Below are 12276 nucleotides of genomic sequence, written 5' to 3'. Positions count from 1 at the left end.
GGTGCCTCCTCTGTTTGTGTAGAAAGTGGAGTTTTTATGGATTTCAAAACGGCCCAAAAACGCACCCTAGACAATCCCGATGCAGCGCCTAAGCTTCGAGAACAAATTCAGGTAACGCCTAAGTGCTATGTCTACAGCGCCTAAGCACTGATGGCACCTCTTGGGCGCTATGATTGCGGCCCCTAAGCGCTGACTTTCGGGAAAAAAATCATAAATGTAGCGCTCAAGCACTACGGGATAACGCCTGGGCGCTGTTGTCAATTTGATTGCACTGTACAACTTTCAATCTTTTTATCATGACATTTTCTCTCGATATCCGATCAAGGCGATTCAAGATGTGTTGGAAAGCTAACTCAAAGAGCTAAAACTTTGCTTCAGATGCCATTTTCAAATTCTATCATTTGCTATGTCAAAAGAGGGTCTCAATACAAGTCCAAAAATGATGCATACATTTCTTCGGTTGGAACTTGATGTGTGATCATAATTTGATTATATTTCATCCTTTTGATATCTTTCTTCAATCACCTTGAGATGAGAGGGAAGGTCGATTTTACTCGAATCCTAGACCTGATCTTGAATCCTACACCGGTTAATGATGCGATGGGAGAAGTTTTTCTTTTTTTCTTTCTATTTTTATTATTATTTTTTTTTTTTACATTTTTTCATCAATACTGGCCTAGTCGAGGTTTTTCCGAGAACTCTTAAATCTTCATCGTGAGGTCCGACACAACTTTTGAGTATTTACACTTTAGTCCCCGAACTTTGAATCTCTTACAACTTAGCCCATTTTCTTCAATTTTGTCATCTTTTGCTTATTTCCTCTAATTTCTTGTACCGTCATTGAATTTTACCTATTCAATACGAAATGCAATAATTTAGACCATAATTCATACGAGAAACAACTAAATATTATGGTTTTAAAACCTTGAATAAGTGTATTTTATACACTTATCATGTATTCAAAAAGATGTATGGTTAAAAGACACAACCTTTTAATGAGGTGCTATTTACACTATTTAATATGGAAAGGTGTGATCCATTTTAAAAGATACAACTATTCGATACGTCACTTGAAAATTTATAAATAGAGATCTTAGTTACAGTTTTTCCTACTTCAAATAAATTCCATATAATTGTTTTATAATTCTTTCTCTCTCCAAATTCTATCGATAATTTCCATATTATTTTTAAGTTTCGTGTTCAATATATAATATTCGATATCTTCAATTCTAAAAGAGGACAATCGAACGTTGGCTCGCCTGTTAAAATTAATATTGTGCAATTTTGGAAAAAGCATTTTATCTTGGGAGATGGGCATCCATTTGATCCTGTTAGCTTCAGTGCAGGGGGCGAAGTCCATCTTAAGGAGATTTACAATCGCGTACGAGCCGAATTGTCATCCCTAGCTATAAAGTTAAGCATTTTGTCTTAGTATATATATATATATATATATTTCTTCTATTGCAATTGACAATTATCAAGACCAATGACAAATTCTTGCTATAGATTTTACTCAAGAAGTAATTTTGGATTAAAACAATATTACAATGGGCCACTAGATGCTGACTAGATGTCAGATTCACCACTAAAGCATACCATAAGTTGCTACTAGATATACGCCATATAAGATGCTTATGAGAAAAAATAATACAATGGACCCAAAATAATTATTTCTTGCTTTATCAAAATGAATCGTATCACTCAATATATCATGTGGCCGTAACTCTAAATCATCAGACTCCTCAAGTTATCAATAACAAATTGCTATCTGTAAGAAAATTCGTAAAAAAATTATATGAATCAATAACTCAGTGAGTAAAAATTTTTGAAAATAATTATATTTTCTCATTTATACATATTTATTGAAAATCGAGTTTATGTCATTTAACAGTCCAAAGTATAGCAACATATAATAATAATCAAGCTATGAGACACCTCATAATGCTGGAAAATATCATCTCATGGTCATGGTACAATTATCAACTCAGATCCATCTCATCATATTACATGTAATTCACCAAAAATGTGCCTCTGACAGAAATGTGTAATCACCCCCTCAGATTGAGTACTTTTGCGCTTGCCTTTTGTGAATGAAAGCGGTCTCATAGACCTTTAATAATCAATTTTAGAACACAACCAATGCCCATATGTGAATAATGTGTACACGGATCAAGACCAATATCTGGTAAAGAGCCATCAGTGTAGGATAGAATGCGGTCAAGGACTCTATGTGAACTAAAAAAAGTATATAATTATGGGTACTTTTCTGATCGATCTCAATATCACGTGTCTCACATTCCAATTCACAATTAATTCATATACAATCTTTGAATTCCACATATACCCTAGTGCAAGAACCTTTCTATATTAATCATGTAATTGAGCTAATAATTCACATAATTGCACATAATATAATAATATAAGTACTTTATCAATATTTGAAAATATATAAATTTTTCTACTCACAGATCCATGGATAGAAATCTGGCTAAATTGAAGAGACTTTCCAAACTTTCATGTCACTATATGAAATAATAGTATCATTACTCAATTGTAAATCCACCAAATAATTCCTTCTTATATCCTTACTTCTCTAATTTTTCATCTCTTTAATTATTTACCAATAAATCACTACACGTGATCAAATCCATTAAATCACTATACTTTCTTAAAATCACTATCTTATACATATCAATCCCTATACATGACTTAATCCAATACCTAGACATCAATATTTATAATTTAGTTTCATTCAAAGTAGTAAAATCTGAGAATACAAAGGTCTGACAAAAACAACACTTAAATTTCAGAATATTGAAGTTTGACACCTGTTTCTGCATATTGAAAACTATCACTAAAACCATTGATGGGAATAGCATTTACTAGGATTAATTTAAAAAATACCACACGTGTAGGATTTTGTCCGAAATTACTTATAATAATTGCTTAACAAATGAGAAATCTACCTCAATTCCTTAAATTTATTGTTTGACATCATATAATCATAAGAGTCAAAGAATAAGTATATATTTCAAAAATCCATTTTCAAAGTTTCATTATCCTCATTATATTTTCAACTTTAATATTCATTTTCCCTTTCTAAATCCTTGAATATCAGCAATTATTCATAAACCTAAAAATCAAATACCATTCCTAAATAAATTCGTATTTTGCACACCTCTAGAAACTGAAAAAAAAAAAAAACCTAACTCAATTAGTGTATAGCCATTAATTCCCATCTCCAAATCGACCTCTCCTTTCTTCTTCATCTTCTTTTACTTTTTTTTTCCTTCTTTTCTTTCCATTTCTTCCTCATGTTTCTCGATTCTTCTCCTCTGCTCTACGTGTTTTTTCTAAAAAAAATGAAAATCAAATGGGTCACTTATCCTTTTAAGTGGTCAAGTAGATGACTATTGCATAATTGCAAGTCATGTCCCGTTCTTCACCTAACATACATTTAGTCCTTAAATTTTTAATAATAGAAACTAAATCTCTAGATTCCTTTATTATATCATTTCTAGCCTTAAAATACCTATAATTACGGATTAGACCCCATGAAAATTATTTATTCAATTTAAGTCCTTATTTGACTTTGATTTTGACTAGTTGAATTACTTGACCTACTAAATAATTTCTTAACTTTGACTATAAATAAGTGAAGTGTAACAGCATTGACTTTAAAGAGACTTTCTTTCCGATTTCTATAAAAGACTCTTTTAGGATTATTATGACATTTGTGACACATTTTAATCTTGAGTTACATCAGGTGATTTACAAACTAAAGAAATCCAATTCTAGGCTTAAGCAAGCTTCCTCGTTAATGATATCACAAATTTCATCATATAATTATCTTGTTTAGTTTTAAGGTAAATACAGTTGATGATTGTATATACTACAAGTTCAGTGGGAGTAAATATATTTTCTTGATATTGTATGTCGATAACATACAACTTACCTGCAATGATATATGCATATTTCATGAAACTAAGAGACTACTGTCATGGAATTTTGAAATGTAAGATCTTAATGACGTTTCTTTTGTATTAAGGATACAGCTACAACTGATCATTCTCGAAGTATTTTTGAATTATAATAAGAGAGATATATGGAAAATGTTCTCTTAAGAGATTTGGGATGTAGGATTGTAAACTATGTGATATCCATATTATTAAGGGAGACAAGTTTAGTTTCAATCAAAACCCTAAAGATAAACTTAAATAAAAGAAAATACAAAAAACTATATATACTTCAACAGTGAGAAGTTTAATAAATACTTAGGTTTGCATATGTTTAGATATGGCATTCATTGTTTGAATGCTAGATAGATATTTAAGTAACTCATAAATATTTGGAAAAGCAGCCAATTGGGTTATTTGGTATTTATATAGACCTAAGGATTACATTATCACACTCAAGAAAATGAGATTAATTGAAGATCATTGGATATTTTGATTTTGATAATAGAATATGACTACATAATTTTGTCACTGGCCTGTGTATTTTGGATGAAATTGAAAAACCACTTAAGTTATTCTGTGACAATAACAATCTTGTATTCCAATAGGAGCTCACCGATGTCAAAGTTTATAGACATAAGTTCCTAGTTGTTAAGGAAGAAATTCAGAGTGATCAAATTTTTATAAAGCATATTGGGACAAACTTTATGATTACAGATCCATTCAATAAAGGGCTACAACCCAAAGTCTTTCTTGAGCATATTGCTCACATAAGTGTTGCATTTTTATGATATGCTAGTTTAGTGAAAGTTTGTATTTGGACGTTGTCTATTTTAGACACATGTTTTTTTATCCATGAATATTCAAGTTATCTAAAGAATAAAGTATTCAGTTTAGTTTTACTCTAATTAAAGTTTTTTGTTTTATCTCATTAAAGAATAAAGTAGAACCAGATGTAAATAGGCATGTTTGATTATGATACTTGTAATGAAGACCACTTTGATCTTATATTGATATAATCAACGGACAAGATTGTTTTGGAAAAGCTTTTGGATATGATAATAAAAGTGTTGATGTCATAAGGTCATACACATTTATAAGATAACATACGTGGTCCAAGTGAGAGATTGTCGAGTTTATTAATTTGACATGTCGGCCCATATATGTAATTAATTGTGTATAAGGCTATTTTAAAATTAATCTCAAAATTAAAGTGATCTAATAAATAATTAAATTATTAGACTTAGGACATATAAATAAAGTATGTGCCGAATTATATGTGTAGAGACCGAATTCATTTGGGTTGCATTTCCTTGATGGATGAAAATACATATGAAAATATAAATAGGGTTATGGTCCCCAATTCATACGTAACTTCTTGTTCTTTGTATCTTCCATCAACACAAGAATAATTAAGAAAAATCATATTGAAGAGGAAGACTTAATACCCACAATTAAGATGTTGAACTCATAATCAAGAATCAAGAAAAAGGAATTCAAGAATCAAGACTATGGATCAAGAAGCAAAATAAAAAACAAGAATTAAAGGAGGCAAAACTCAAGATTAAAAGTGAAGAAGTCAAATATAAAGAGATTGCAGTTCAAGCTTCAAAATTCAAGATTCGGAATCAAGATACAGCAATAAAGAATTATTCCCAATGATTAATGTATTTTTCGCATTTAGTAATTCTCTGGATGATTTGATTGATAGACCTTGATAATAAAGTAAGTGGGTTTTCAAGTGCTAAAATTTTTAATGTTTCAATGTTTCAACGACCCAAATACCATCTTGGAGAACTCCTCCTCCAAAATCCATTTTCATGCAAATCGGGTAAGAACAGCCCACATGGTGCGACCCGTTTTCTTCCAACTAGGAGGATTACATGTCCTAACTTTCTATATTGAAATAACTCTGATAAAAATAAAATTGAATATGCGAATTTTATTTTATAAATACATTATTCCACTGTGTGGTCTCCATTATTTGAGATTTTAATTTTTTAAAATAGTGTTCTTTTTTTTTTTTAAATTAAGAAAATGATTGGTTGAAAAAGATTAAAAAAAATTCGATCGAAGAATATATGATTAAAATTAAAAAAGAGAAAAATGTATTAAAATTTTAAAAACGCAAGCCGCAGTATTACTTGAAAATGGAAAATTAAACGGGCGATTAGAAAACCGGTAAAAATCCAAATCACGGTATTCTTCATCGGCTCTCCCACGAGTCCTTTGTCAATTGTATACTCCTCTAGGTGACTTCTTCGATTCAAATCGAAAATAATTGTCCGCACCAATAAAACCCGGACAGGAGTATAATGTACGGTGGCGCCGGAAGGTTGGGCCATGGAGGCGGAGGAGGTGGCGTGGGCGGGAAGCGAAACACCAACTCTACCTTTCACGCGCCGCCTATAAGTCGCCCCTCAGCTGCCCCCGGCGGCCGCCTTTCTTTAGGAGGAGGTGCCCGAGGCCGTGGCGCCGCCACTTCCACGGCGGGTCCGACCACTGTGCCTTTGCAGGCGGAGGAAACCCACAGCCTTGTCAAGGGGGACCCTCTGAATTTTGCGATGATAATAAGATTAGTGCCGGACCTGGTGGAGGAGATCAAGCGCGTGGAGGCAGAAGGGGCCAAAGTGCGGATCAAATTCGATGCCAATTCCAATAATAGTAACGGGAATGTGAGTCTTTGTATCTAAATCATAGTCCTTTATGTTGAAATTTATGTTTTACCAATTGTTTTCTAATAGTTAGGGCTTAAGGTTGAACTGAAATTCGTTATCTTTTTGGGTGAGTGAGCTTTAGAGTCGGGTTTATCAGATTGCTTCTTAAAGTGAAAGCTTAATTCTGCATATTATGTTCAATTGAACTAGTTTTTTTTCCTAAATGATTCTAACAGTAATCAGTGTCTTTAAAACAAATTAGACCATATTTGGTTTGTCATTTGAATTCTGTTTTTGCATTCTGCTGCAGCATGCGAAGCTTTCTGTCTGATTTTTGTAGGCAATTGAAATCTATTTTACATTCTTGTTGTGTTCTGAATTGGGAGGATTACATTTATGAAAAGTACTGTTCCATAGGACTAATATTAAACATTTCTTTGAAACTATTTCACTTGAAATAAAATGGAACTGGCTATTAAATATAGTGCTGTAGCTCAAGTCTACTTGAAATTCTGGCCTTCAGAATGGAGAATTGCCATTCATGTAGTCTATAACGCTCAGAATAATTTTATATTGGATTTTTGAAGATTGATGATTGTGACAGAATGCTTAGAGAGAGATGTCAGAACCATTCCTCCTGGTCATTTGATAGAATAGGTAACACAAGAAACGTTTTCTCACACTCAGAATTCTGATCATTTGGTCTCATTATCCTACACCTAATTTCAACCAGGCATTGACCAGCTTTTGTGATACGGTGTTACATATTGAAGAATGCAGGCTGTGGTATTTGTTGGCTTGGATCTTTTCAGTGCATTGCTTGAGTAGGCTATGGGCTAAGAGATCGAGATTGCTTGTTAATAGTTGATCAAATGGATTGATCCACCCTTTGAAACAAGAAGTTCATTTGTCATGTGATGCGTGACGTGTGTCCGAGGAGTAGTTGATTCAAAGTGAATGATCAATCTAGAGATCATTTGGATTCCATCAGTAGTGAGGATTTGGAATATCACACATTTATGGACTCGTCTCTCCTCTCCTGTCTTCTTCTTTTATCTTGCTCTCCCAGTTTGATACTTGTGAAATATTCTTCTCGGATGCTTTTTTTTGAAAAATCTTTTGTTTATATCTCTTGACTAATAGATACTTGCATTTAGTTTTATTATCTCATGGCATCTTTATCTGCAACAAGATTCTTTCCTACGGTTATCTTGGTATCCAATATAGTGTCAAGCAGAGTTGTTTTTATTTTTTTATTTTCTTCGCCAGGCCATTAATGTGGGTGATAAGAACTTCAAATTCACATGGTCGCGGGAAATGGGAGACCTTTGTGATATATATGAAGAACGTCAAAGTGGTGAAGATGGAAATGGCTTGCTTGTTGAATCAGGGGGCGCTTGGCGCAAACTGAATGTGCAGCGCGTCTTGGATGAATCAACTAAAAATCATGTTAAAATGCGGTCACAGGAAGCTGAACAAAAGCTCAAATCGCGCAAGTATGCTGCTTTTCCCTGAGTTTTTAATTCATACATATATAGATCGTGGCATATCTCTACCTCTTCTGTCCACCTTGTTAACTTGATAATAGGCCGAGGAAATGGTTTTCTATTATTTTTGCTCGATATTAAAACAATATAATTACCTAACAACATGAGTTGTCATATTTTTCATGTACTTCAGATGAATGATACTGCAATTTTACTGAATAAGAAGTTGAAATTTTTCTGGTCTATTATTTTTCACTTCTAATAATTTTCGTTTGTTTTTTCAATTTACATGCATGAAATCATTGTGGGAAGGCTGAAATAGTTTGTGGGATCTTAAACATATCTTGACCTGCTTGATTTATTTTTTATTTTTTATTTTTTGCCTTTCTTATTTTGACTAAGGCTTTTCCATTGTACGACAGGGCCATTGTTTTAGACCATCTATGAAGAATCAAATTAAGGCATTGGCTGCTGCTGAGTGTAAGTTTTTTGTTCCTAATGATGTGGATAATTTTGTTTTTCCGGTCAAATGCTAGAATTGAATGATCTGTTCCATAGCATCAAAATTGTGGTATTGCACCTTTCTAACTTTACTTGGCTACGAGCATCTTGATGTCTCTGTTCTACTGGTGGAGTGTGAAATTTACCTGGATTGAGGATGTGAAGGGTCTGAAAAACATATGCTGCAAATAATTCCTAACTTTAATTAGTTCTGAACCCAGATTTGTTAGGATACCTCACTGTTTAAAACAAACTTAATAGTTATTCGCACCTTGATCTTCTACACTTCTTTGCGCGTGTGAGAAGTGATTTTCAGTACACATCAGAACCTTAAACGTCACTAAAGGAACCCCTTTCAAGTTTGGGAACTTCAATTTGTTACCATTGGAGGGAGAGAGAGAGAGAGAGAGAGAGAGAGAGAGAGAGAGATAGGAGGAGTTATCTCTTTAACATATCTTTTTCAGGTCTATGTGAAAGAAACTTGCCATCAACAATGAAGAAATGCACAATTGATATATATTAGCATATTTGTGTGCTTTATTTGATATTAAGAAAATACTGCCTACATGTTAGTGTAATTTGAGAACGTGGTTCGATATATTGTCTGTCTTTTATAGTTTTTCTAATGATCAGAATAATTATGAGGTCGTGGACATGTTTACTTATAAAGATTTTGATAGAGCCCCACTCAAATACATCTATTCTAGAAGGATCAAGAAGGGTGAAGGGCAGCAACAGAATCTGATAAGCAGTGGCTGAGGTGGACAAAGAAAAAGTTGTTACACAAGGGTTATAAGTAGAACAGTAGCTAGACAGGAAGGGCTTCGACGTGAGGAAGAGTGATAATAGGAGAGCGTGGTCCTCTCGAAAGGTCTTTTGTTACTTTCTTTACTGTTGCTATAATTTCTTCAATCAATAGACACAATTGCTGTGCCTAAATCCTTCTTTGAGTATTGATACAGTTGGATTCTATCATAGTGGTATCAGAGCATCCAAATCAACTCACTACACCATGACTCTTACTAATAGGGTGAACGATTTAGAGAAGAAAGTAAATAGCAACCACCAAGAGCTTCAAACCGGCCTGGAATCATTGCGAGCAGAGTTCCAACTAATATACTCCAGCATGATGGAGAAGTTGGACACTCTACTACATCTTTGGAAAACCAGAAGAGGGATTGTCAAGAAAAGTGGCTGGCTACGGAGAAAACACTAGCAACCTCTGATGAAGCTGGGCTATCCCAATTCAGACCAAATGATAGCCAATATAAAGGAGCAGTTCAATAGAGGATTGGAGATGGGAATCTCGTATACGGCAGCTAAATATGCCAATTCTTGAGGGATCTGATCTTGATGGATGGGTTTTTCGGGTGGAGAGATACTTTGGTATTAACCAGATGACAGGGGAAGAAAAGTTGGATGCAGCCGTGGTGTGTTTTGACGACGAGGCTCTGGCCTGGTTTAAATGGGAAGAACGGAGGCCAATGAAGTATTGGGAGGAAGCTAAAAGCCGACGGCTGCGTAGGTTCCGGACTTCCCAAGGTGAGTCACTTTGTGCTCAATTTTTGGCGATTAGGCAAAGCACCACTGTTAAGGAGCATCGCCGTCAGTTTGAGGCTCTCGCATCCCCGTTGAACAACATATCAGAGGAGGCATTAGAATGTAATTTCCTAAATGGGCTGAAACTGGATATCCGGGCTGAAGTTAACCTACTTAGACCAATGGGCTTAAACCAAATTATGGAAGTAGCCCAAATGATTGAAGACCGAAATCTATTAACCCAAAAGGGCCCATGGCCGTATAACCTGATTAAACCCAAGAGTATCCCCTTTCACAACCCAAATCCACCCCCCTCTCTCGACTCAAATCTAACCTAGCTTCCCAGCCCAGTTAACAAACAACCAGTACCACTAAATCTTATCCCAACTCGTCCAAACTACTTTTACCAAATATCCCACCCCCTACAAACAACTTACAGACACAGAAATTTAGATAAAGAGAGAAAAAGGCTTGTGCTATCATTGTGATGAGGAATTTACGATTGGGCACAAGTGTAAGAATAAGGAGTTGTAAGTTCTTGTAATTAGAGAGCTGGAAGAGGCGATGGACAGCAAAGTCATGACCGACAGTAGTGAGAGGAAGGAACTTGTTTCAGTCAAGCAAGAGCTGAACGGGTTAGGATGCTGGGACAACAATAACCAAGTATACTTTCCACCTTGAGGACAAAGTGATTGAAATGGGAGAAGTAATTGATAGAGCCCTGTTGTGCATGTGGCTCATATAGAGTGAAACACATGCCCTGGATCAAATGGGCCGATAAATAATATGTTGTAACCCTATTTTTAATAACTGAATAAAGAAATCTCTGCTTCGCTCTCGTGGACGTAGGCACATCGCCGAACCACGTAAAATTCTTGTGTTGATTTCCATTTTTTCATCTCTTTAATATTGCGCATAAAATCCAACAAGCCCCAATCAAATACACCTATTCTAGAAGGATCAAGAAGGTTGAAGGGCAGGAACAGAATCTGTTAAGATATGGCTGAGGTGGACAAAAAAAAGGTTGTTGCACAAGGGTTTATAAGTAGAATAGTAGCTAGAATAGGAAGGGCATCAATTGACGCGAGGAAGAGTGATAATAGGAGAGTGTGGCCCTCTCGAAAGGCCTCTTGTTACTTTCTTTATTGTTGTTGTAATTTCTTCAATCAATAGACACAATTGTTGTGTGTAAATCCTTCTTTGAGTATTGATATAGTTGGATTCTATCAGATTTGTTTGCATAGAAATTGCAAATTCTCAATATATAATAACACTGTGCGGATTGGGGAAGTACATTCCTCAAATGCAACTTTTAACCTGAGCTGCTAACAGAATAAGTTTTCATTTTATTGTTTACAAATCCAAATCTCTCAATGCTTATAACGCCAATGAGACTATCAACATATTAGTTACATCGCTATGTGGGACATTGCTAATAAAAAGCATTTGATTTCTTGAAAATACCATAATCTCTTTCTCAACTTTTGCATGCCTTTGAGATTGAGAAATCCTACGATTACCCTGATTTACTGTGGATATGTTCCTTCTAACAAGGGCAGGTGTGTAGCTCTTCTAACTATACTTCCACCTTCAGCTACCAGGGTAAAGTTTTTCAATTTTCCTGAGGAGATCTTGGGAGATGTATTTGTTTTATGCAGAATTTTAGTGTGGATTGTTTTGTTTTCCCATTTGGAAGTTGGAAGTTGAAAGTTGAGTAAACTCAAGCATACAAGGTGTTATGAGGTTCTTAAGAAAAGAATCAAGTTCTTCCTCGGAATAATCCTAGTCAGGAAGGAGAATTAGCAACACATTGAATCTGAGTAGGCTATGAATTTGGCAGCATTGTATTGTCTCAATAAATTAACATTCCTTGTTTTAAGATCACGTGGATCTAAAAACCTCTCAAAATCTGTTGATCGGCCTCGGGTAAGGGTACGGGTACGTATTTAAGCGTCAAATTTTTAATTTTTTAAAATGTAGGATACGGGGATATGACTCAAAAGAATCCAAATTTCGGACACGGGTACGTGGATACGCGTTTGAAATTTCAAATTTTCCCCAAAAAATTACATGTAAAAAGTTAAACAATAATTAGTTGCAAATTGTTTACTTTTATTTTTTCAAGTTTTGGAAAAA

General features: G+C 34.6%; 1 pseudogene; it reads left to right on the top strand.

Moving 5' to 3' along the window:
* The first annotated feature begins 6112 nt into the window (after positions 1 to 6112).
* The window catches only part of LOC111401548, a 13903-nt pseudogene continuing 7739 nt past the window's right edge, over positions 6113 to 12276 (top strand).

This window comes from Olea europaea, chromosome 10 (genome assembly GCF_002742605.1).
Source record: "Olea europaea var. sylvestris chromosome 10, O_europaea_v1, whole genome shotgun sequence".
NCBI lineage: Eukaryota > Viridiplantae > Streptophyta > Magnoliopsida > Lamiales > Oleaceae > Olea > Olea europaea.
This window is presented reverse-complemented; position numbering and strand designations above follow the sequence as displayed.